This window comes from Pseudorca crassidens, chromosome X (genome assembly GCF_039906515.1).
Source record: "Pseudorca crassidens isolate mPseCra1 chromosome X, mPseCra1.hap1, whole genome shotgun sequence".
NCBI lineage: Eukaryota > Metazoa > Chordata > Mammalia > Artiodactyla > Delphinidae > Pseudorca > Pseudorca crassidens.
The window spans coordinates 11,818,614-11,844,188 of record NC_090317.1 but is presented as its reverse complement, the minus strand read 5'-3'; the positions used below and the strand labels follow the sequence as shown (position 1 = coordinate 11,844,188).

Below are 25,575 nucleotides of genomic sequence, written 5' to 3'. Positions count from 1 at the left end.
TAAAAGTTATTTAAAAAACAAAAAATTATTATTAAAAAATTTTTAAGTAATTTAAAAGAAGAGAAAGAAAGAAGAGAAAAACCAAACAAAGAAACAAATTCACCAATGATAACAAGCACTGAAAACTATACTAAAAAAAAAAAACAGACAGAACCCTAGGACAAATGGTAAAAGCAAAGCTATGCACACAAAATCACACACAGAAGCATACACATACACACTCACAAAAAGAGGAAAAGGGAAAAAAAAAAATATATATATATATATATATCGTTGCTCCCAAAGTCCACCTCCTCAATATGGGATGATTCGTTGTCTATTCAGGTATTCCACAGATGCAGGTACATCAAGTTGATTGTGGAGATTTAATCCGCTGCTTCTGAGGCTGCTGGGAGAGATTTCCCTTTCTCTTCTTTGTTCTCACAGCTCCCAGGGGCTCAGCTTTGGATTTGGCCCCGCCTCTGTGTGTAGGTCGCCTGAGGGCGTCTGTTCTTTGCTCAGACAGGACGGGGTTAAAGGAGCAGCTGCTTTGAGGACTCGGGCTCACTCAGGCCGGGGGGGAGGGGCACGGAGTGCGGGGCGGGCCTGCGGCGGCAGAGGCCGGCGTGACGTTGCAGCAGCCTGAGGCGCACCGTGCGTTCTCCCGGGGAGGCTGTCCGTGGATCCCGGGACCCTGGCAGTGGCGGGCTGCACAGGCTCCCTGGAGGGGAGGTGTGGAGAGTGACCTAGGCTTGCACACAGGCTTGTTGGTGGCTGCAGCAGCGGCCTTAGCGTCTCGTGCTTGTCTCTGGGGTCCGCGCAGATCGCTGCGGCTCACGCCCGTCTCTGGAGCTCCTTTAAGCGGCGCTCTGAATCCCCTCTCCTCATGCACCAGGAAACAAAGAGGCAAGAAAAAGTCTCTTGCCTCTTCAGCAGCTCCAGGCTTTTTCCTGGACTCCCTCCCGACTAGCCGTGGTGCACTAACCCCTTCAGGCTGTGTTCACGCCGCCAACCCCAGTCCTCTCCCTGCACTCCGACCTCCGACATCCGAAGCCCAAACCTCAGCTTCCAGCCCCGCCCGCCCCGGCGGGTGAGCAGACAAGCCTCTTGGGCTGGTGAGTGCCGGTCGGCTCTGATCCTCTGTGCGGGAATCTCTCCGCCTTGCCCTCTGCACCCCTGTTGCTGTGCTCTCCTCCGTGGCTCTGAAGTTTTCCCCCTCCACCACCCGCAGTCTCCGCCCGCGAAGGGGCTTCCTAGTGTGTGGAAACTTTTCCTCCTTCACAGCTCCCTCCCACTGGTGCAGGTGCCTTCCCTATTCTTTTGTCTCTATTTATTCTTTTTTCTTTTGCCCTACCCAGGTACGTGGGGGCTTTCTTGCCTTTTGGGAGGTCTGAGGTCTTCTGCCAGCGTTCAGTAGGTGTTCTGTAGGAGTTGTTCCACATGTAGATGTATTTCTGATGTATTTGTGGGGAGGAAGGTGATCTCCACGTCTTACTCTTCCGACGTCTCGAAGCTCCCTCCACAGTCTATTTTAGAACGTTTTCAACACCTCAAAAAGAAACCCTTGTATCTTGTAGCTATTAATCCCCTATGCTCCCAACAACTTCTGCCTCAGCCTTAAGCAATTATTGATCTATTTTGTATCTATATATTTGCCTGTTCTGAGCATTTCATATGAATAGAATCACATAATATGTGGTCTTTTGTGACTGACTTCTTTCACTTAGCATAATGTTTTTAAGATTCAGCCCTGTTGTAGCATATATTAGTTCTTCATTCCTTTTGATGTCTGAATAATATTCTGTTGTATGGATTTGCCACATTTTGTTTCTCCATTCATCAGTTGATGGGCATTTGGGTTGTTTCCATCTTTGGGTATTATGAATATTGCTGCTATGAATATTTATGTACAAGTTTTTGTATGGACATATATTTTCATTTATCTTGGGAATATACCTACAAGTGGAATTGCTGGGTCATACAGTAACACTGTTTCACTCTCTGAGAAACTACCAAACTTTTCCAAAGCAGCTATACCATTTTACATTCTCACTAACAGTGTATGATGGTTCTGATTTCTCTAAATCCCCACCAACAGTTATGATTATCTGACTTTTTGATTCTAGCCATCCGAATGGGTATGAAATGGTATCTTTCTGTGGTTTTGATTTGTGTTTTCCTGATGAGTAATGATGTCAAGCATCTCTAATGTGCTTGCTGGCCATTTGTATATCTTCCTTGGAGAAATGTCTATTTACGTCTTCTGCCCATTTAAAAAGTTGGGTTATTTACCTTCTTATCACTGGCGTGTAAGAGTTCTTTATATATTCTGAATAAAAATCCCTTATCAGATACATGATTTACAAATATTTTCTCCCATTCTGTAGGTTGTTGTGCTATATTCTTTACATGAATTATTTGAGTTGATCTTTGCAACAGCTGTATGAGATATTATCCTTCTATTTTTTTTTAGAGATCAGAAAACAGGCTCAGAGTGGTTAAGCACCTATCCTAACTCACAGTGCTAGCATGGGATGGTTCTAGGATTTGCGCTTAGATCTCTATTGGAATTTCAGTTAAAGTTCTCCATCCTCTTGCCTTGATGCTCATATACACTATTTGTATTTGATGAAAGGAATTGAATCTTAGGATTGTATTGCCCTGTCTATTCTTCACTCTTAGACATTCCAGTGGATAAACACTGAAAATGAAAACACTTTGGCAATACCCCTCAGATTGATTCTCTGGGGACCATGCTGATTCCCAGCAGGAAGGTGTAGCCATAAGGCTCCTGAGGTAGGTTGAATTGATGTTCTGAGTCTGGATTTATAAGCATGGGGAATTGTTCTTTTAAAAGACAATGACAAAGAGAGCCCTTTTAATGTGAGCCAGATGCAGCCATGATTTTGATTAAATGTTTGCTGGTAACCATACTTAGGTGGGAACATCTGCCCACTGATGAGCTCCCTGGAGGTTTAGCAGGTGAATTTATGTAGGAACTACAACTCCAAGTACTTCTTCCTGAGGAGAGATGTTAGGCAAAAAGAAGCTTAATTTCCTTTCTTCCATTTTTTGTCCACCTGCCATTTAGGAAGCCTAAGTAAATACATTCCTGTATTGGGATAATACCACTTCCCCTTGGCCTTCCATCTTCCCCAGCTTTGGCTTTGCAGGTGCCCAGTAAGTGTCGGTGCTTGCATCTGGGCCACATCTGTGCAGGCATCTTGGGTTGGCCAAGAATAGTGCACAGCTCCATAAGCCTATAGTAGCAACCCTCTGACATTAGAATTTGCTGTTGATATTTTTCATACACACTCACACTCTTGAGCAAACACACTCCTTTCCTTTCAAATCTACCCTCCTAGATGTCCTTACTAGTCTATCTTTGAAATGCTGGATCATCATACAGGATACATGATATTTAGAGGAAACAGGTTTCAATGGGTGTTTCTGGATTCTTCTTAGTTCTAGGTCAGCCTAGATTAAGCAGTCTCCGGTCTGGAGGGCTTTACTCGCCTCCCAATCTGCCATGCAGTCACAAGGCCCATCTTGTCTTATCACTTTTACTTAAGTCACCACCCTGCAGATTATCCATCATTAACTAGACCCTTATTCGCATATTGCTCTGCACTTGACAAAATTGGACCCAACTCTCTCCCCAACTTCATGAGCCCTTCTTTCCTGCCCTCTGTAACTCATAGTCTATCATTAAGAAACTCCCCAGGAGCTTCAAGTTCTTCTCTCAGTGTTCCCTTAATCTCTGTTTTATAACTGGAATATGGCTGTGCCTTGAGGAAATCACTTCCCCTGCAGTCCTCTTGAGCAAACGTTAGTTTTCCTCACATACCCCAAGGAGTCGACTCATTGTCACTTTCAAACCATTTCTGCTCCTTTCTCTTTCAAAAGTCAGAGCTCATTTGTAGTTCTTGCTATTAGATAATATCATGTGCTACCCCATCTTATTTCTTTACCTTCATTCATTAGACACTTTCCTAAGTCTTCTTCTTCTCTACTTTTATTACTGCCACCGTCTTGGCAACTTCAACATCTGTCATCTATGTGGATATTCGTCCAGCATTTTTGGCTTTGCAAATCTTTCATGCCCTCAATTCCAATCATATTTTTCTTCCATCATACTTAAGCCACTCACTCTAATGCTCATGCACTAGACATTGACATTCTCAAAAATTACAGCAACTCTGAAATCCTGATTTTAAAACATACATCTCTTGGGCTACAACTGATTATTCTTCCTAGCAAAATATCTCTCTCACATGCAGGTACACATATCTGCACACACCCAACTCTAAAAATTCTTCAATTTTGAACTCCAATCTGTGAATTCTACTACTTTTCAGCATCAGCCGCATTTCTCCTTTCGCATTTCCTCATTGCTTACCAATTTATCATTAGTATCACTTACTTTCATAAACCTTCATCTCCCTACTCACTTTCCCACCCTAGTACTTCCCTGGCAAAACCACAACCCTTGTTAAATTTAGCTATCTACCTACTTTGTTCCTGTATACAAGTGATGGATGTTGCTGTAGAAATTTACAAGACAAAGCTAATTGATCTCACCTTAAATTCTTGAACACATATCTTAAATTATCAATCCTTCCATATTATACACCCATTTCCATTATACAAAATGAATATCCAATACTTTATCTTCCCCTCAATTTCTCAAAACCCTACCCTCACTCTTGTTATTTTATGCCCTTATCTCATCCTTCACTGAGAAAACTGAAGAGTCAAGAGAAAATTCTTTTATATCTTCCCCACCAAATCTACCATCTTACCTGCATTTGTAATCATACCATAATCGTTTCCTTCTCCACTGTAAAATCTATAAATATTACTCATTCTCATGTAAAGCCAACATTTCCACATTTGCTATGGATCCCATCTACTAGTGCTCTGAATACCCTTCTTGCTTTCTCAATATTTTTTCTTCTGCAATTATCCCTTTGGTGTTTTATATCATCAGTTTCATTCAGTCATTTATATTGGCTAGATGCGTTCTAGAATCTACCCTCTTAAAAATACACTCTCTTAATACCAAATCCCCCTCCAGCTATAGTCCCATATTTCTCCTCCCCTTAGCACCAAAACTCTCAAAAGAAATTGTCTATCCTCCCTCACTTTCTGATCTCACATTTTCTCCTTAATACACATCCAGGTTTATATTAAAATATTTTCCACTCTTTCAATTTCCTTTTTATCAAATTTACCAATGACCTCTATACTAACAAGTTCAATAGTCATTTGTCTGTCCCTATATTACCTGTAAAAGGTATTTAATAAAGTTGACCATTTTTTACTTCTTGAAACATTATCTGCCCTTTGCTTTTGTGTTGCTCAATTCACCTGTTTTTTTGTTCCCTCTTTTTCAACTCTTTTCATTATATACCTAGGAGTAGAATTACTGGGTAATATGGCAAGTCTATGTTTAACTTGTTGAGTAACTGCCAAAATGTTTTCCACAGAGGCTGTACTGTTTTATGTTCCCACCAGAAGTGTATGAGTGTTTCAATTTCTCTACATCCTTGTCAATACTTGTTATTTTCTTTTTAAAAGAGTTATAGCCTTCCTAGTGGGTGTGAAGTGGTATTTCATCATGGTTTTGATTTGCATTTCCCTAACGACTAATGGTATTGAGCATATTTTCGTATGTTTGTTGGCTATTTGTATATCTTCATTAGCACAATGTCTATTTAAGTCCTTTACCTGATTTTCAGTTGGGTTGTTTGTATTTTTGCTGTTGAGTTGTAAGAGTTCTTTCTGTATTCTGGATACTGCACTTTTATTAAATATATGGTTTGCAAGTATATTTCTTTGGTGTGCCTTTTCGCTTTCTTCATGGTATTATTTTGCAGAAGAAAACATTTTAAAATTTTGATATAGTCCAATTTACTCTTTCTTTGTTGCTTGTGCTTTTTGTGTCATATCTAGGAAACCATTGCTTAACCAAGTTCTATATATTTTTGATCCCCATAACTGACCAAAAAAGTTCAAACCCATTCAGTCAACAGAAATATTCATGGCCACCTACTACATGCCAGGCTCTACTGTAAATATTGGGGATAGTGATGAACAAGATGGTGGAGACAGAGATTGCTAGCCTATCTCCAATATTTAAGTTCTCCTCTTCTACTAGGTAGACTACATTTCTCATTTTCTCTTGTAGTTAGATGTGGCTATGTGAGTTTTTCCCAATGAAATGTGAGCAGGAGTAATGCATACCCCTTTTGAGCCTGGCCCATAAATATTTCCATGTGCCCTCCTATATGCTCTTTTCTGCTTCTGCAATTGGAATGGAGATGTCCTGGCATAAATGGCAGAAACCACTATTTTGCCACTTATCTCAATAGGGTTGTGACAAGGATTAAATATGTATATGAATATTTAGCATAATTCCTACATAGAGTTAGTGGTCAATAAATGTTCGTTTCTGTAATTATTATTACAGTCTTTGGATGCTACGGTAATCACCCAGGATGGGAAAAATGTTAGAAACCCCTCATAATTCAGCAGATAGTACAATTAAGCCTGCTCTTTTGTGACCAGTGTGTCAGACCTCCTTTTGATAGCAGTCTTTTCTCTTTCTACACAGTTTCTCTGTGATGAACCAAGATAATTCTAAGCCACCTTAAATAATATTTAAAGGACCATAATTTGGGAAATAGTAATCTAGTGAAACGCAGTTTAACTGAAAACAATATAAGTGTGGTTATAATAGTTATGAGAATTCTAAACTGTGCTAAACACCTTGCATTTACACAACATTATTCTATAAAAGAGCCCTACCACTTCCTCTTCCCCTAGTTACCTATATCTGATAAGAAAGCTCAGGTACTCTCTCTTCTGTGGGCCAGGAGGAAGTTCAGACTGTGCAAGCCCTGACCTATGTGTGGGAACACTCCAGCTTCATCCCCTTACCACCATAAAAGCCAAGCCAATCTCCTTCTTCTGCTCTCTTAAGCCATTCTTGAACCTGCTCGAGAGCCTGCCCTGCTCTCCCCAGAAAGCCTCCTTATGTAATAAATTTTTTCATACTCTCTAGGTGTATGTGCCATCAGTCTCGACATCCAAACCGAATTTCGGTTGAAGGATCCATCCTGTCTCTGTGGTGTGATTACAACAATTGGCCCTGTGAGCAGGACATCAAGGTGCTATCCCTTACCACTAGGGGTCTTTCTTCTCTTACTTTGGCTTTCTAACTGGCTCTGCTGTATGCTGGTGAATATGCACTTGGACTACTGCCTGCTGGCTAGCTTGTGCTTTTAACTTGCTTCTTTGTGCTGCATTTGTTAGTCCTACTGAGTGTCTGCTAAAGCTTTAACCAACATAAGTCAGTTTAGCCTCTTGGCATATAGTGAAAGGATTATTGGATTGGGACCTTCCTTAAAGCAGTCCTGAATCATGTGTCTCAACCTGGACCTATTTGTGATTCTCAGATTGAATCATGTGTTTCAATTCCAAAATAAGGTGTGACTGACACTAACCTCAAAGAAATGACTCTTACCTTGTGAACACTGGTTGTGTCTCAACCACATGTTGGCCCCCTTTCTATATAGAGCTCAGGAGAAAGACTAAGTCTGTTCAATATACAGGTCCATTGGATGGTCACTCGTGTGGAGGAAGAGCAGTTAACTATGTGGGATGCTGAAGTCATACTTCTAAGAGTAAATGACTCCCTAGTACCTTACAAAATGCTTCTGCTGCTGCCCCTGTGCCTCTGTCATAAATAAAAATGATCCTGATCCTCAGACTTCTAGAGAAAAATATCTGTGTCACCTCTGTGACAAAGCCAAGAGATTAGTTCAACCATTGCCATGGGGAAGTCCATAACACTGATGGTACTGACTTGATTTGAGGTTCTCTGGAAGAAGAAACTTATAAAAACTTTTACCTATAAGAGCAATAACATCTGCAGATCTAATGTAAAAAGCAAAACACAAACCCCCAAACTGTCAGTCTTCAAAAACAAGAAGTCTAAAATACTGTCACAGCCAAGAGGAGCCTAAGAAGTTATAACATGGAATGACTAAATTTAATGTAGAATCTTGGTTGGGATCCTGGGACAGAAAAAGAACATTAGGTAAAAAATAAGGAAATCTGGGGCTTCCCTGGTGGCACAGTCGTTGAGAATCTGCCTGCTAATGCACGGGACATGGGTTCGAGCCCTGGTCCGGGAGGATCCCACATGCCGCGTGCTTTTGTTTTCTATGGAAGGCTCCGGAAATTGAATTGCTAAGTTAAAGTTTATGTAAATTCTTAATTGTAATAGAGGTTGCCAGATTGAATTACAAATGGCTTTAATATACCGCACATTTCCCTCAGCAAATGTATGAGATGACATATTAACCTCCACAACACTCCAGCAATGTGTGATAACATGTTTAATGGTCTTAAAGTGATATTTCCTTGTTATTTTAATTTCAATATGCCTGATTGCTAGTAAAGTTGAGTAATTTCACTTGTTTATTGGCAAGGTGGTTTTCTGCCTCCTTGAACAGCCCTTTTTACCCTTTTTAACCACTTTCAATTAGGGTGTTTGTCTTTTCTTATTAATGTGTAGGAAATTTTTTATATGTTGGATATTGAACCCTTTATCTGTCATGTGTATTACAAATATATGTTCCTCTATTATTTGTCTTTTGGTTTTATTTACCTTTACGTTTGCCATATGATTACATTTTAAGTTTTAAGCACTCAAATATGTCAGTCCTTTCTCCAGAGTGTCTAGGTTTTCCAGCTTGCATAGAAAGTTTTCTTGACTCCTAGATTATACATAAGTTTTCAAAAATATATATTTTTTACTTCAACATTTTTATCTTTAGATCATGCAGAACTTCATGTTGTGTGAGAGAGGAGTCCAAACTTATTTTATCCTTTTTAATACATATAAATAATAAATGTATGTAATATTCCTAAGAAGAAAATAGAGTCAAAAAACCAAAAAAAGCCCACTTTATTTTGGATACAAATCCAGCTCTGAAACTTACTAGCTGTTGCCCTGAGAAAGTCATTTAATTTATGTGAACCTCTTTCCTCATTTGTAAAAGGGAGATAATAATGTCAACATGACAGAAGTTTTATGAGAATTAATGTATATCAAACACAGTGACTGGCATATATGGTCAGAGGTCAACAAAGATAGCTATAATGACTGTTGTTTACCTCTCTCTGAAATGCTTTTGCCTTGAACACACTTAGGAATGCTGATAGGCCCCATCGTGTCGTGCTTCATGGCTCACTTTGGTTTTGCATCTTTAATGGTGTTTTTATTATACAATGCTCCTAAAGTAAAAAAAAAAGTAAAACATTACAGGAAGTTGGCCTCAAAGATATTATCAACCAGGTAGAGTGCTACTGAGGTGAACATTAGAGGACAGACTAAGGTGGTCTAGATCTACCTCACACAGAAATACATCCTTTCACAAAGGGAAAAGATCTGCTAGAAGCCCCTGCTTCTAGAAAAATAAGACAAGGATGTTAATAAATGTGATGACTTGGGGGAAGGTGGCAAACATATTTGAGGCTCTGAATTTCCAGAGAGTATTTGAGAGAACGCTTTGCTGTATATGGCCCAGGGAAATTAACCAAAAGTTCCCTAACTTGGCTGCCCCTCATGCCCCAGATACCATCACTGACAGAACTGGAATTTGTAGTCAATACTAAGTGCCCTTATAGATCATTTTTCATTTCATAGGAAGGAGAAATAACTTTCCTAAGCAGTTAGGAAAGTTATTTATTTATTTATTTTGAACAAACACACTTTTCTTTTTTTTTTAACATCTTTACTGGAATATAATTGCTTTACGATGGTGTATTAGTTTCTGCTTTATAACAAAGTGAATCAGCTATACATATACCTATATACCTATATCCCCTCCCTCTTGCGTCTCCCTCCCTCCCACCCTCCCTATCCCACCCCTCTAGGTGGTCACAAAGCACCGAGCTGATCTCCCTGTGCTATGCGGCTACTTCCCACTAGCTATCTATTTTACATTTGGTAGTGTATATATGTCCATCCTAAGCAGTTATTTTATCTGACCAACACTTAACCATTGCTCTTACTCTGTGCCAGCAACTTTTTCTAAGGGATTTTCATATATCAGTTTGTTTAATCTACACAATAGTTTGAACAAAGTTATTTTATTAACACTATCTTATAGATGGGAAATTGAGTTACCAAGAAGTTAAATACTTTTCTATAGTTCCACAGCTAACAAATAGCAGATCTGGAATTTGAACCTAGGCAGTATGGTTCCAGAGTCCATGCTCTTAATCATCACACTATGGTGGTGGTTATATAATACTTTCTGGAAATTTAGCAGGCACTATAATTACCTTCTGTAGACTAATTAGATGAAGGCAGTATTTTAACTAGTTTTTACATGTTAATTTAGACCATGAGCTTTAATAGTTTTAAAATTCTCTGAATATTTTAAAACAACCAATGAAAAATTGATAGACTAAACATAACGTTCTTCTGAAATAATAAATACATCAGACTAGGTTAGGCTGAGAAGTTTGAATGGGATCTTGTATCCAATTCCAGTAGTAAAAGATTATCTGCTATCAGAGAAAATAGATCTATCTGATATAGCTGAGAATTCAGATAAAGGCTTTGGTATGTTTATTTTATATGAAAGTTGAATTTTCAAATCAGTGGTGAAACAATGATCTGTTAAGTAAAGTGTTCTGGGACAATTTGTTTTCCATATGATGGTAAACATATGATAATAATCTTACAACATATAAATAATACATTCCAGGTGAATTAAATTTCAAACCATGAAAATTAAAAACCAGTGAAGTACTGGAAAAGATCTAGGATATGAGAGTTATAATTTTTGACATTCCTAAGAATGACAAAAATCTCAGGAGTCATAAAGAAAAGAACTGATAGGTTTTTCTTCATTAAACACACATACACATAGACACACACAGAGACACACACACCTGTAGATCACAAAATACCATAAAAACTTTAATAAATAAAGATATACTACAAATTTAGTAAAAAGGGATTTTCAATTCAATAATATTTAATGATGTATATTATTTGATAGAATATATGAATATGTGTAGCTATATATTCATCTCTGCTTGGGCTGCCATAACACAATACCACCAACTGGATGGCTTAAACAACAGAATTTATTTTCTCACAGTTCTGGAGGCTGGAAATCTGAGATCAGGGTGCCAACATAATTGATTTCTGGTGAGAGCTCTCTTCCTAACTTCTTGCAGATGGCTGCCTCCTCGTTGTGTCCTCACACAGCAGAGGGAGTGTGAGCTCTCTGGTGTCTCTGATAAGGACACTAATCCTAATGAATTATGGCCCAACCCTTATGACCACATTTAATTATTTCCTGAAAGGTCCTATCTCCAAATACAGCCACAACTGGAGTTAGGGCTACAGCATGTGAATTTTGGGGGACACAAACATTCAGTAAATATATATATATATATATATTTCTACAAATCAGGATGAAACCAAAAACAAACTCATGATCAGGCAAAGATTATAAAGAAGTAATTCAGGGGAAAAAAGCATACAAATGACTAGTAAGCACACTAAAAATTACTTAAAATGCAATTTTTTTTCTCATTCATATTGAAAAATATATAAATGATTCTTACACACACACTCAATGATATTAATGGTAAGTGATTTCCTTGGCTTGCCAGATACTATGCTAAGTACTTTGCCTGAATTACTTCATGTTGTCATCAAACAACATTGTGAAATATGCATTATTATAGCCAAGCTATAGATGGGGAACGTGAGACCCAGTGAAGTGAGGCCAGATGTTTTGTTCAAGTCATATAAGTTACAGATGGTAGAGCTAAGTCAGAACCTTGATCTAGAACAGTCATTTCTGTGATAACTCCTTAGTGACAGTAACAGCGAACACTCTTACTAGGTGTTAGGCAGTATTCTAAGCCCTTGATGTAAATTAATGCATTTAATTCTACAACAGCCTAATAAGGTAGCTACTATATGATTATCTCCATTTTGAAAATGAGAGAATAGAAGCAGAGAGAGGATAAATAACTATAGGTGGAATCAGAATTCAAACTGGGAAGACTGATTCTGAAGCCTACAGCTCTAGATGCCACATTATAATGCAAAACAGCTAAAGCCTGCTGCTTGGGAAAGTTTAGAGACTGAAATAGGAATTTGCCTTTGACCTTTAAAAAATATTTCTTTCAGACATACCCACAGTCAGGCGCATTAGTCTGCACCTTCACACGTTAGGGTGTGTTATCACTGGAGGGAAAACAATGGTTCTCATTGACGGGATTAAAAATAAGCAACCTCGCTGTAGGGATATGTCAAAAACTGTTAATAAGGAGAAACTTCTTTTCTTTTCCAATGAATAAAGCAGGGGAAAAGTGAAATTCTATCATTTTCATTTAGACTCTAATGCATTCTCAATGATCTCCCTGAATGACTTTCTACGTTAACTCAGTGGTAGTCGAGAATTTTCTAGTTGTTGAGCAACATTCATAGATCCTTTTATATCAAGAGAAACAAATATTTCTCACCTACATATGACACAGAAGTAGCAAAAAAACCCCCACAAAACCCTGTAGGCTTTGTGCTCTCTAATCAGTCGTGAATGGAATTAATTTGAGACCTTTTGGAATGAGAGGCTGGGTTTTTGCCAAATAGCAATCATAACAAGCATTACCCTTTCGCTGCTGACAGGAAAGTTCAAAAATTCCATCATGTCCCAGTTTCTCAGCAGCTGATAAAGGTTAATAAAACAGGATTTTAGGAAAGCAGTGTTTCTACATTTTTTGTGCTCTTAAAGTACAATTCTTGTTAGTTCCACTTGGCTCTCACATTCCAACTGGAACTTGTCTCTTTTCTCTGGTTTGCATGGACTAGTAAACCATGAGTAGAGCTCTCAGCTCTGATAGCTGATGAGAGCGAGGCTGCTCTTTAAAACAAGTCTGAGCTGGTGACAATACATAGCAGGAGGAGATAAGATTGGAACTGAAGTCTTCTGTGTGGACAACATCTGCATCATGGAATCATAAACGTTACGTTAGGATGGGCTGTGGAGTTCTTACTAGAACTCCTGAGGTAGCTGGGCTATCACAATTGTCAAGAAATTTCCTCCAGGATGAGGCAGCACTGCAGCTCCTTTACAACTGTCAATATGTTTCATGCTCTTACTCCTTTAGTCATCTGATATTTAAATGTGAGTAACACTGTTGTTTCAGGAAGTATTACTTTGACTTTCAAATTATTTTGAGAATATGCTACATGGCAAAATATTATTGGTTTAAGAGTATAAGTGTACTCTTAGCTTACAAACAATGAAAACTTGTTGAGTTCACAATGATGTTATTTCAGAGTAATTATAATTTCTTCGGACAATTTCTCTGAGCCTCAGTTTTCCACCTTCAAAATGTAAAAATGATTCTTATCTTTCATGTCTTAGGGAGGATTAAAAGAAATGTTGTATATAAAATGCTTAGCATATTGCGGAGTATATAATAAGTACTCAATAAATGTAAACGGTTATTATCATTTTTATTCATTATTATCATTTTTATTTATTATTAATATAAGTTACTTCAGTAGTCTTTTAGATGAGGTTTATGCAGCAAGCAAAATACATCTGAATCTCAGCAGCTCATTTGGAAAAGATTTCTCATTGTATCTTTGTAGACAGCATGAAGAAATATAAGCACGACTTGAGTTTCTCCCTGGTCGAATATAACTGATTGGATTGTAGTTCCACTGGACAGAGGTTTCTAATATGTATCACTGGACTCTAGCCCAAGCCCTGCCCTGATTATCATTATTATCAGTGATTTAGAAAAACCAGTTGAGTATTAGTTTATAAAATTAATGGATAATACAAAGCTGTAAGGGATAACAAGTAGTTTAGATGAGTGAATCAGAATCCAAAAATAGATTGAAAGGTTGAGATGGTGGACTAAATATATAAAAATGAATTTTAATAAAAATTAACGTAAATATACACCTTGGGATCAAAACCCAGTGTGCACATCCATGTTGGGATGCATACGTTTGTAGCAGCACTTGTAGAAGACATCTGGTTTTAATGTCGATGGTAAACTCAGTATGAGTCATGGTATAATTCATGTCATTTTCCAAAGAACACATGCTATCTTAGGCTGCGTAAAAAAGAGTATTTTGTCTAAGAGAGAGATACTAACTTCACTCTGCTCAACAGAAATTAGCAATCTACTCAGTTTGGGGGGGTAAAAATGTTTAAGAAGAATAATGAAAAATAAAGACTATTCAGAGTAGAACTATTTATCAGAAATGATCAAAGGCTGTCTAACCTGTAGGGGGAAGACTGAAAAGAGATGTGGAACTTGTCTTCTGAAGCTTAGTTATGTGCAGGATTACTAGATGTTTACAATTAAGAGTACAATTCTGCCTTTCTCTTACCTTTAACCAAGGAAAAACACATAAAGAAAGAAAACAAAATTATTTAAAATCCTAAATGTGAGTGCTGTAAAGACCAACAAGGAAAAGACTAGAGAATGATAACAGAAGGTAGGATCCTACTTTATTTTATATTGTCAGGGAAGCCCTTGTGATTGAGGTGGGTTTTGAGTTAAGAACTGAAGGATGAATGAGTGGGGTAAAACTATTCCAGGAAGTAAGAACCACAAGAATAACAAAAGCAGTGTTATTGGTTTCTTCAAGGAATAAAATATAGACCAATGTGGATACACACGCAATGCAGAAAATACATAGCATTTTCTGTGGGTTCCTTTGTTTAAAAACACACAATATATCATATATTCCTGGATCATATGTAGTTCTAGTTTTAATTTACTGAGGAACATCCATATTGTTTTCCATAGTGGGTGTGGCTGCGCAAGTTTACATTCTCACCAACAGAGTACTAGGGTTCCCTTCTTTCCACGTCCTTGCCAGCATGTGTTAACTCATCTTTTTGATAATGAACATCCTAACAAGTGTGAGGTGATATCTCATTGTGGTTTTGCTTTGTATTTCCCTGATGATTAGTGATGCTGGGCACCTTTCCATGTACATGTTGGCTATTTGTATGTCTTCTTTGGAAAAAATGTCTAGTTGGGTCTTTTGCCCATTTTGTAATCAGGTTATTTTTTGTTGCTGCTGTTATTGAGTTGTATTAATTCCTCACATATCTTGGATATTACCCCTTTATTGGGTATGTAGTATACAAATATTTTTTTCCCATTCCTTAGGGTCTTTTTTCATTTTATTGATGGTTTTCTTTGTTGTGCAGAAATTTTTTAGTTTGATGTAGACTCACTTATATTCAGATTTCCTTTTTCTTCAACTTTCAGTCTTGGTAGGTTGTGTTTCTAGGAACTTATCCATTTTTTCTAGGTTGTCTAATTTGTTGGCACATAATTTTTCACAGTAGTCTCTTGTACTCTGTTGTGTTTGTGTGGTGTCAGTTACAAGGCCTTTTCTTTCATTTATAATTTTATTTATTTGATTCCTCTCTTTTTTCTTGGTAAGTCTACCTAACAGTTTGTCTATTTTTTAAATTTTTTTAAAAAAATAGCTAATAGTTTCATTGATCTTTTCTATTGTCTTTTTAGTCTCTCATTTATTCTGCTCTGATCTTTTTTATTTCTTTCTTCTGCTAACTTTGAGCTTAATTTGTTCTTATTATTCTGGTTCCTTATGATGTAAACTTAGGTTGTTTACTTGAGATCTTTCTTTTCTTGTAAGGTAGGCATTTATTGCTATAAACTTCTTTCTTAGAACTTCTTTTGCTACATCCCATAAGTTTTGGTACATTGTGTGTCCATTTCCATTTATCTCAAGATATTTTTTTGATTTTTCTTTTGATATCTTCTTTGACCCATCCTGGAGCATGTTGTTTAATCTCCACATCTTTTTGGATTTCCCAGTTTTTTTCTTGTTATTGATTTCTCATTTTTTACCATTGTGGTCAGAAAAGATGCTTGATAAGATTTCAGTCTTCTTAAATTTACTGACTTGTTTTGTGGCCTAACATATGATTTATCCTGGAGAATGTTCCTTGTGTATTTGAAAAGACTGTGTATTCTGCTCCTGTTGGATGGAATGTTTTGTATATGTCTGTTAGGTACATCTTGTCAAAGATGTAGTTTAGGTCCAATGTTTCCTTATTGATCTTCTGTCTGGATGATCTATCCATTGTTAGAAATGGGGTAATTGAAGTCCTCTGCTATTATTATATTGCTGTCTATTACTCCCTTCTAACTTGTTAATATCTGCTTTCTATACTTAGATGCTCTTATGTTGGGTGCATAAATATTTACAATTGTTTTTTCTTCTTGATGAATTGACCCCTTTGGCATTATATAATGACCTTCTTTGTCTCTTGTTACCATCTTTGACTTAAAAATCTATTTTGTCTGATATAAGTATAGCTACCCCTGCTTTCTTTTAGTTTCCATTTGCCTGGGCTATCTTTTTCCATCTCTTCACTTTCAGTCTATGCATGTCCTTAAAGCTGAGTTGAGTCTCTTGTAGGCAACAGATAGTTGGATCGTCTTTATTTATTTTTTTAATCCATTCAGTCATTCTGTCTTTTGGCTGGAAAATTTATTCCATTTACACAGCACAATTATTGATAGGTATGAAATTACTATTGCCATTTTATTAAGTGTTTTCTGGTTGTTTTGTAATTCCTTTGTTCCCTTTTCCCTCTCTTGCTATCTTCTTTTGTGATTTGATGATTTTCTGTAGTGGTATGCTTTGGTTCTTTTCTCTTTGTAGTTTGTACATGTACTATAGGTTTTTACTTTGTGGTTACTCTGAGGCTTCCACTTTTTTTAATATTGAGTTATCTGTCTTTCCCTTTTTGATTTGTTGAAGTCCTTTTTATATCCTGGATACTAATCCCTTGTCTATTTTATGCATTACAAATAGATCATACAAACCAGTGGCTTGCCTTCTCATTACCCAGTGAGGATTTTTAATGAAAACAAGTTCTTGTATGTAATGTAGTACAATTTACCATTATTTTGTTTTAGGAATTCATTTTTTAAATGTATAGCATCTGTGATTGTAGATGAGATCATATAAGGCTGTATGATATAGAGAGAAAAGACCAATTTTTATATCTTCATAATTTAACTTCTGAATAGAGCAGCTTGAGCCATTAGAGAAATCAGAGGAAATACAACTAGAAACAATGGCTTTATTTAACTAAATTTTCTTCAGTAGCCAGACCCTCAATCCAAGTCTGTATTGGTGTTACTATACCCAGAATTATAGATCCAGAATATTGTTAATGGATGATTATTTCTACAAATAAGTAAATTTAAAAATCAATGGGTTATGAGTTCACTTTTAGACTTACTTATCTCCTCTTATTTTGTGTCTTCTTTTTATTCTCCCTTGCTGTTTTCACTGTTGTCAGTCTTTTGCCTGTTAAATTTTATTTTCTTTTGTCTTTTCCAGGATCTTCAATAGATACATATTTCCAAAATAATGCTGGAGGTTACCTTTATCTTTTTCAAAACTTTTATTTAGTCAGTTTTCCTTAATTGTAGAAGTTCAAAGTGAACTCATATAATGTCACTATGTTTACATTATATACATATTATTCAAGAATATTTAAAATATATTTGCCTTTGGTTTGGTGACAAGGTTTGAAAGAGCCATATAGACTTCACTAAATGCTCACTGCCAGTCATTTTACCCAATCTCTTCTTCTTTTTGGAATTTTAGATTTTGTTTTATAGATTAGTTATTTTGAATACAATTCAAGTGATTTTTTAAGAAAATCATATAGAGAGGTACATTTTCTGTTCTTTTACATTTCCAGTTGTATATAAAGTTCTTAGATTGAAATATTTCTCCATATCTCTGAAGACATTGCTCCATCATTTTCTCCATTTAGTTTTTTCAGATGAGACATTTGAGAAAAGCCTACTTATTTTCCTTTGAAAATAACTTGTAATCCTCATTAGATAATTATAGGCTTTTTTATGCTTGTACCTCATAAAAACTTTGCCAGTATATGTCTGGATGCGGTTGCCTTTTCATTGTTTTTTCTTGGCATGTGATGAGAACTTTCAAAGTATTTACTCAGCCCTTCCATGAGTTCAGAAAAGTTGTCCTTAATTAGATTCTTCAGTTCCATTACATCTTGTCTCTTCTTCTGGAACACCACTTAACCTGCATCTGTCCATATCTACATTCTTCTCTTATAATTTTCATTTCTTAATTCTCTGTGTCTGCATTGTGGTCAAGTTTCTTAAACATGTCATTCACATTGCTAGTTGGACAGCTGAAGTCTTTATTCTCCTTTTCACTGCTTCAAGTAAAGATTTTCATTTTGCCATTAAATATGATGTTTTTTAAAAATATTCTTTGTTTATTTCACTCATCTTTCTTTAATTTCCATTTATTCAATTAGAGACTCCCTTTACTTCTCAGTGATTTGACTTACTTTATCTTTACTTCTTACTTTATAGAGTCCTTTTTAAAAATTATATTAAGTAAACAAAACTCCCCCCTCTTATTTTCACTAATAAATAATGCCCTTGTCCAAAATAATTAAAGTATAATAATGCCTCTTTAGTCTGGCTCCAGTTTTTTCACTAGAACTGTCATTTGTCCAAACCCTCAGCAATAGACACAGACTAGATTCAGGCTAAACTACTAACTAAAGCTTTTATCATTTGCTAAAATATTTTCAGTTTAATTTACAGTTTCTTTAATACGTGAATCAGTAGTTTTGCACTATATGAACTGGTTCTGAATGTACTACTTTTTTTTTTTTTTGCTTCCTCCAGCCCTCAAGAACTGGTCATGTCATTTTATAGAGTGAAAGAAAATGGACTTAGATGCTGGAATATACCATTTGATAAAATTTTCTAGAGACTTTCTTAGTGCTAAATAAGTAGAAAGAGTGAGCAAACTCTTACATCAAGGCCCAGACTGTTCAGGTAAACCATAGTGAAGGAGAAACCTCAGTGCTCTGGGTCAAACACCAAATAGCTAGCCCTTGGTTAAGTACATAGGATTTCCTCATAGGGAAGCTGTAAGAAGAGCAGTACTGTCTATCTGCATGGAAAACCACTTGATACAGAGTCTAAAAAATCAATATTATCTTTATTAAGAGACGTTGTCTTCTCACAACTGATATAATAACTGGGGCAGGAATTCTCTGCTTACAATGTTTGGCATAGCATCATAACATAGCACCTTCAAATGCACTGACAGTGGTGATGGTAAGGATGATCCAGACAAATGAAATATCACCAAATGACCAAGTAAAGATAGAAAAAAAAATTAAATTCCACTTGCATTGACTGAATACATACTAATACATACCTAAGGCTCCAGGCTCTAGGGTGGATGGAAGAACCTCATTTCTGCCTTGTGGGAAGATCTCATAAAATATACTCTTAGTGCCCTTCACTTTTATATTTTCTTCGTTTTCATGCCATGCCTCTCTTTTTCAAGGAAGAGAAAATGTAAAGATATATGTAGCAGAGAAAGAAATAGTTTCAGGTAGAATTATATCTTTCAACTACAATAGTGGTTGACAAACCATAACACATGGGCCAAACCTGGCCTACTGACTATTTTTGTCAATAAAGTTTTATTGGAATAAAGCTGCACCACACCCATCTATTTATGTATTTTCTGTGGTTGTTTGTGTACAATAGTGAAATTGAGTAGTTGTAACAGAGACTATGTGGCCCAAGAAACCTAAAAAAGTTTTAATATCTGGCTCTTTACAGAAAAAAATTTGCTGATCCCTGGACAAAACTGTTAATCTACATTGGCTGATAGAATTCCATCCACATTTGGTCGCCGGTATTCATGTCTCAATAAATTTTAAGTGTTTCTTCCATACTGTCTTTTATATTCCTTTCCTCTTTTACTGCTTCATTCATGGTCATAAATAAGCCAGTTTAAATAGAAACATTAATTTATTTAAATTGTATTGTATCGACATTAATAGGGAAAATGTACCTGGTGCTCTTTTGAAATACATCGTTACCAAGAAAAACATCATTTCCTAGCATTGCTATCTACAGTCTGCCTCTGCCTCCTAGCACTCTGCCCCCTACCCACTGTGCCTTAGCTATATTGGCCTTCTTGCCATTCCTTGAACTTGCCTAGTAAGTTCACATTTTGGGGCCTCTATTATATTTGCTGTTCCCCGTGCCTGGGATGCTCTTAACTCTTTTGTTTGTTCAGTTCTCTCCTGTGATCAAATATCACCTCCAGAGAGGCCTTCCTTGACCACCTAATCTACAATAGTGCCCTCCTTTTTCAGCACTCCTTATCACTTTAATGCACTCCATTTTTCAAGACCAATATCTTTTGCTGATACTATATAGAATAATTATTTATTGTCTGTCCCCCTATCAGAGTGTTGGCTTCATGAGAACAGTGACTTAATCTAGTTGAATTAATGTTATTTCCCACTGTCTATAACAGTGCTGGGAACACAGTAGGTGCCCAACTAATATTTACTGAATGAATGAATAAATGGATAGAAGAAATACATTAGAGAGACCGTATATCTAAATGGTTAGGTAAATATAGCTGACTTAAATTTAACTTCTTCCAAGTGAACTTGAACAAGTTCCTTTATCTTTCTGGGCCTTGGTCTTCTCATTTGTAAAATAAGGATGATAACAGTAGTTATCTTCCAAAAGTCACTGCGCAGATTAAAGGATGTACGTAAAAGTTCAACCACATTAATTAGCATGCTAAATGCTTAAAGAAGGCAATTATTATCATTAGGGATATCAGAAAAAGTGCCAGGAATCATCTGGAAAACCAAAACACAGAAGGTTTAATGCTAGCTATTGCAAAAATGCATTTTCCCATAAATCAGACTATGTGGATCAGCCAATGCAGTGATCTTGCAAATTATTATTACCACAAATTTAATCCTTTGACGTGAGAATATTGTATTGTAACCTATCGTATTTAACTAATATTGCTTGAGGGCCTACTCTGTGTCAGGCACTGTTGAGCAAATTTGTGTCAATGATCTTCTGAAAACATTTTTTGCAATCTTTTCTTATATGTTCCCCAAAGAAAATGAACCAGCATGGAGAGGTTGCTCATCCAGTGTTCCTAAAATGATGGACACTCAAGAAGAGAATGAAAATGAATGCATGTGTGGTTTTGTGAGGTTTCTATAGTTCTCTTTCTTCAGCTTATACTTCAAAAACATGCTGGACTTTCAACTTAGTGTAGCAGTACCGTTTTCATAACTAATGTATCCAATGGGTAGAGTGACTAATGGTCCCAATTTTCCCAGGACTAATGGAGCATCTGGGACATGGAACTTTCAATTTTAAAACCAGAAAATTGGGTCAAGTTGGTCACACTATCCATGAGGGTATGTGTATGTGTGGTATATATTTATGTATACTTATGCATATCTCATGATCTAGGTGGCATATTTAGACTGGGAATTAGGTGTGTTAAATCCTATGACACACATATATATTTATAACCAAAATCTCTGTAAATAACATATACTTCTGAAAAATTTCTAGAAAACAGAACTAATCATGAAGCACTATTTTAATTTCTTTTCAACCATATCATATCATCATATTATTTTTTGGACCTCATTTCTCAAGGCCAACTACCTGAAAATCTTGGGCACCCCAAATTTTAATCTATTCCACGGGATTCATAGAAAGTGCTCATTTTTCCTACCTCCATCCCTGTCCCCAAATAACTGAGCAGGAATTTGCTGTTAGAATAGATTTTCCCCCCCATTTTACATGTAATGGAAAAGCTTACACACATAGTCACTTTGGAGGCTGGACACTTTTCTACATTTTTAGCATTTGCACATCTTTAACCAGCTTGTGCAAAAACATAAGACCGCTTCATAATTTTCATTAATCAACGTTGTTATCTTTACTTAAAGACTTGGTCCATTAACTTAAGCTCATTGTGATGAATTTCTAATCTGCCCAGAAGAATGAATTTCTAATCTGCCCAGAAGAATGTGTTCTGGTGTATGAAAAGCAGCCCTCCCTGCAGTTCTACCAAGACATAGTTGAATATGCTCTTCGATTATATTTAGATGTCATCATGGGGAAATTAGATCGTGGATTTTCTTTAAAAAGATGGATTGATTTTACATTTGGTAATTGAAAATTGATAACAATGCTTGGAAATAAGCAGAGAAATATTTCTAGTGAGACAGAATACTGTTTATCATTGTTGCCTTTTTCTGTATTTTGATTATGTTCTCCTGCCACCCTGCCCTTGATGTCAGCTATGTCTCTTGAGAACTGCAAGTTTCTTCAAGACAGACAGATAACTTGTTTGTCATCATATTCCCAGCAGTGCTTGGCATGGTGCTTGGCAAAGTTAGTTAACTAACTAACTAAATAAACAAATAAGAAAATGTAGATTAGAATTATTTCCCAAGAATTGCTAACATCAATGCAGAAAAATGCAAATCCAACAGTAACCATACACACTTGCATATACAAAGCATTGAATGCCCCCAGTGATCTCATTAAATCTTAGAATTTCACCTGGGCCAATTCTAGTGGCTTTGTTTCTGGTTATCTTGTCAGGACACTACAGAGAGATGATGATGATGACGATATCTTTGTCTTTTGATATTAATTCATTCAACAAATACTGACCAAATGTCTATTATGTGCCAAGTTTTTTTATTTTTGTCCTGAGGTTACAATGGTGAATATAGCAAAGTTCTCGTTCTCCAGGAATCCTGTCTTTATCTTTCTTTTGAGCTCCACCTCCACCATCCTAAGTGCAAAAGGGGTATCTATGCTTAAATGTTCGATAGTAAGCTCAAACTCAAAATATTTAAAATTGAGTTCATCTCCCCCTACCAAACCAAATCCTCTTGGATTTTAATATAAATCCAATGACAATAGTGATCATGTCTGTCTTGTTTTCAGCTGTATATGACCAGTGCCTAGTACAGAACCTGGCCCAAAGAAAGTTTTCAATAAATGTTTCTTCCAAGGTCACACCTTCCATGTCATCAGAGTCAAGCCCTGTAGCTTCTAAATTCCCACAATCCCCTCTCCATAACTACTATAGCAGCCTTCACAATCTTGTATCAAATTTTTATGTATGTTTCTGTATTTCCCTTCAGATTTTAAGCTCTTTGGGAATAGAGATTGTTTGCATCATGTGTCTTTACCACAGATCCCAGCACTTGCAAACCCACAGTAAATGTTTATTGAATTAAATAATGTTCAAAATACATTAGTTTATTGTGGCTCAATAATTTCTAAGTAATTCCAGTGGCTTTGTTTCTGGTGATTCAGTAGAGTCATGCTAGAGTACTAATAACAATCATAGCTATTATGACACATGCTAAGTGCCAGGCATAGTGCTAAGTGCTTTCCTGGATTACCTTATAAAATCCTACCCAAACATATTATTATATTCATTTTATAGATGAGAAAACTGAGACACAGATAGGTTAAATGACTTACTTAAGTTCAAACAGGTAGGAATCAAATCACTGCTAGTTAACTGACGATATTTCCCCCATGATATTTATTCTTATCATTCTTTGCTGAAGAAATACATTTGTTTCTACATAGATTGTCTAAACATAAGAGGAGTCCACTTGGATTCCAGGACACTCTTACTGGCCATTCAGAGCCCAGAAGTTTTACCAGATACTGTGTTGGTCATCATTTTGGCAGGCAATTTCTGTAGTCTGGCAGGTGAACCAGAAATTCTCCTGATATAGTTTGAATTTCACTTTAAATGTAAGCCACTAGAGATGAACCATCCTCTTGGTTGTGAAGTCAGAGTGCAGGCCACTGATAACCTGATCAACTGTAACACCTTTTGTGGGTGGAAGTTGGGTGAGAGGGTTATTAATAAATGCAGAAAAGAAAAGGAAAAATATGCTATGCTTCTCTGATAGATTGGACCTGGACATTTGAGGGACTGAAAGATCATTTTGATTTCAAATAAAAATAAACATGTGAACAGCACACAACGAAGCAAGCTTTTTCCCCATATCACCTATGGCAGCCTTTTGTTTAGCTCTGTGTGGTGAGAGGAAATTCTTGTACTTCAACTGACTAAAAGGTGTCAGAACAGAAATACTTCTAACTATTCCCAGGTTTCTTTAAAATTCCCTCATTTAAGGCCAGTAAAGCAAAGCTTTTATCTATTTTACTATGAAAATATATTTCAGTTGGAAATCTCTAAGTTCTTGCTGGAAATCTGGGTGTTTCATGCCTAAACAGCAAAAGGAGCTGGCATTTTAAATAATTACTTTGATAAAGAATGTACTTGCTTAGTGCACAATGCCAGGTAGACACAGGAAGGCTGCTGGAATATACCTAATGACGACTGAAGATGTTGTCTCAAAACTGTGGTGTGTTTTACTTTGATTCATGGTTTTATTCTGTATTCTCTCCCCTCATCACTCACCATGCCCTAACCATCAGACTACCACCCTTCAGTGCCCTGCTTCCTGTGCTTTACCACACCGGACAATTCTTCATGCCCTGGACATTTTCCTGCCTCTTCACTTGTTTCCTTGCTCCTCCTGATAAACACTTACCCATTCATCAAGGCTTCATTCAAATGTTACCTCTTTTGGGAAGTCTCCAATGGACAACCCCTAACTGCAAAACGAGCTAATCCTCCTCTCTGCTTCCTGGCACATACCTCGATTGCAGTGTATATCACATTGTGTTGCAATTATTTAGGGGTGTGACTCCCCAAAAACGTTCTACAAGGGGAAGGGCTAGTTTGTGTGTGTAAGCATGTATATGCCTACTAAACAATTTCCTTATTTATTTATACTGAATCTTTTTTCAGCAAGGATTTAAGACAATTAAAAGTCTACACAACTAAAGAAACAAATAGGTGAGAGATAAATATAAATATATGAATCAGGATACAAAACAGACCTGTGAGTGAGGCAGATAAGGACTAGAATTATATTTTATCCATCTTTATATTTCAATAACCCAGCAAAGTGACTAGCATTTAGAAGATAACTAGCATGCCTAATTTAAATGCATTTATTTATTTAATTATTGATTGATTATCATTGCCCTTGAATGCATTAAGTGATAATTTATCGAAGCATTAAGTCTCCTATTTATGAACTGATCATTCAGTCACCAATACCAGGACATGACTTGTCAAGCACTGGAATTTATCACATTCATTTTTCTCAACAGTTCTCCCCATTTATGGATGTGAAACCAAAGGTCTAGAAAGATCAAGGCATCTGAACAAGATCACACAGCATAAACATTGGTGAAATCACCTCTTAGGACCTCATCTGCAAAATGAAAAACATGAAAGAGAACTCAGCATTCATTTAGCCCAGTCTTTCACATTATATGATTCTAAAGTTATAATGCAATATATTAAAAAAGTCATTTCTCATTTTCACTCATTCTAATTCTCTGATGTTATTTTATTTTCAGGCTGTCCATAATTGGTCCAATTCTGTAGACTATTAATGCATTGTTAAATGATTTGATTTATCTTGCTTCCCATATTTGTGAGAGATTCTGTGTCTTGGATGTTGATTACTTGCAGATCACTAATTTTTTTTCCTCTGACAAGGG

At 36.5% G+C, this 25,575-nt stretch overlaps 1 long non-coding RNA gene across 1 annotated transcript in view; it reads left to right on the top strand.

The window, feature by feature from the left end:
- Positions 1-25,241, top strand: part of LOC137216938 (uncharacterized) — a 167,781-nt gene extending 142,540 nt beyond the window's left edge. The window contains exons 3-4 of the long non-coding RNA XR_010939897.1: positions 7,046-7,151; positions 25,180-25,241. This is a non-coding gene — a long non-coding RNA (uncharacterized lncRNA). The remainder of the gene's footprint in view (positions 1-7,045; positions 7,152-25,179) is intronic.
- Positions 25,242-25,575: the final 334 nt, after the last annotated feature.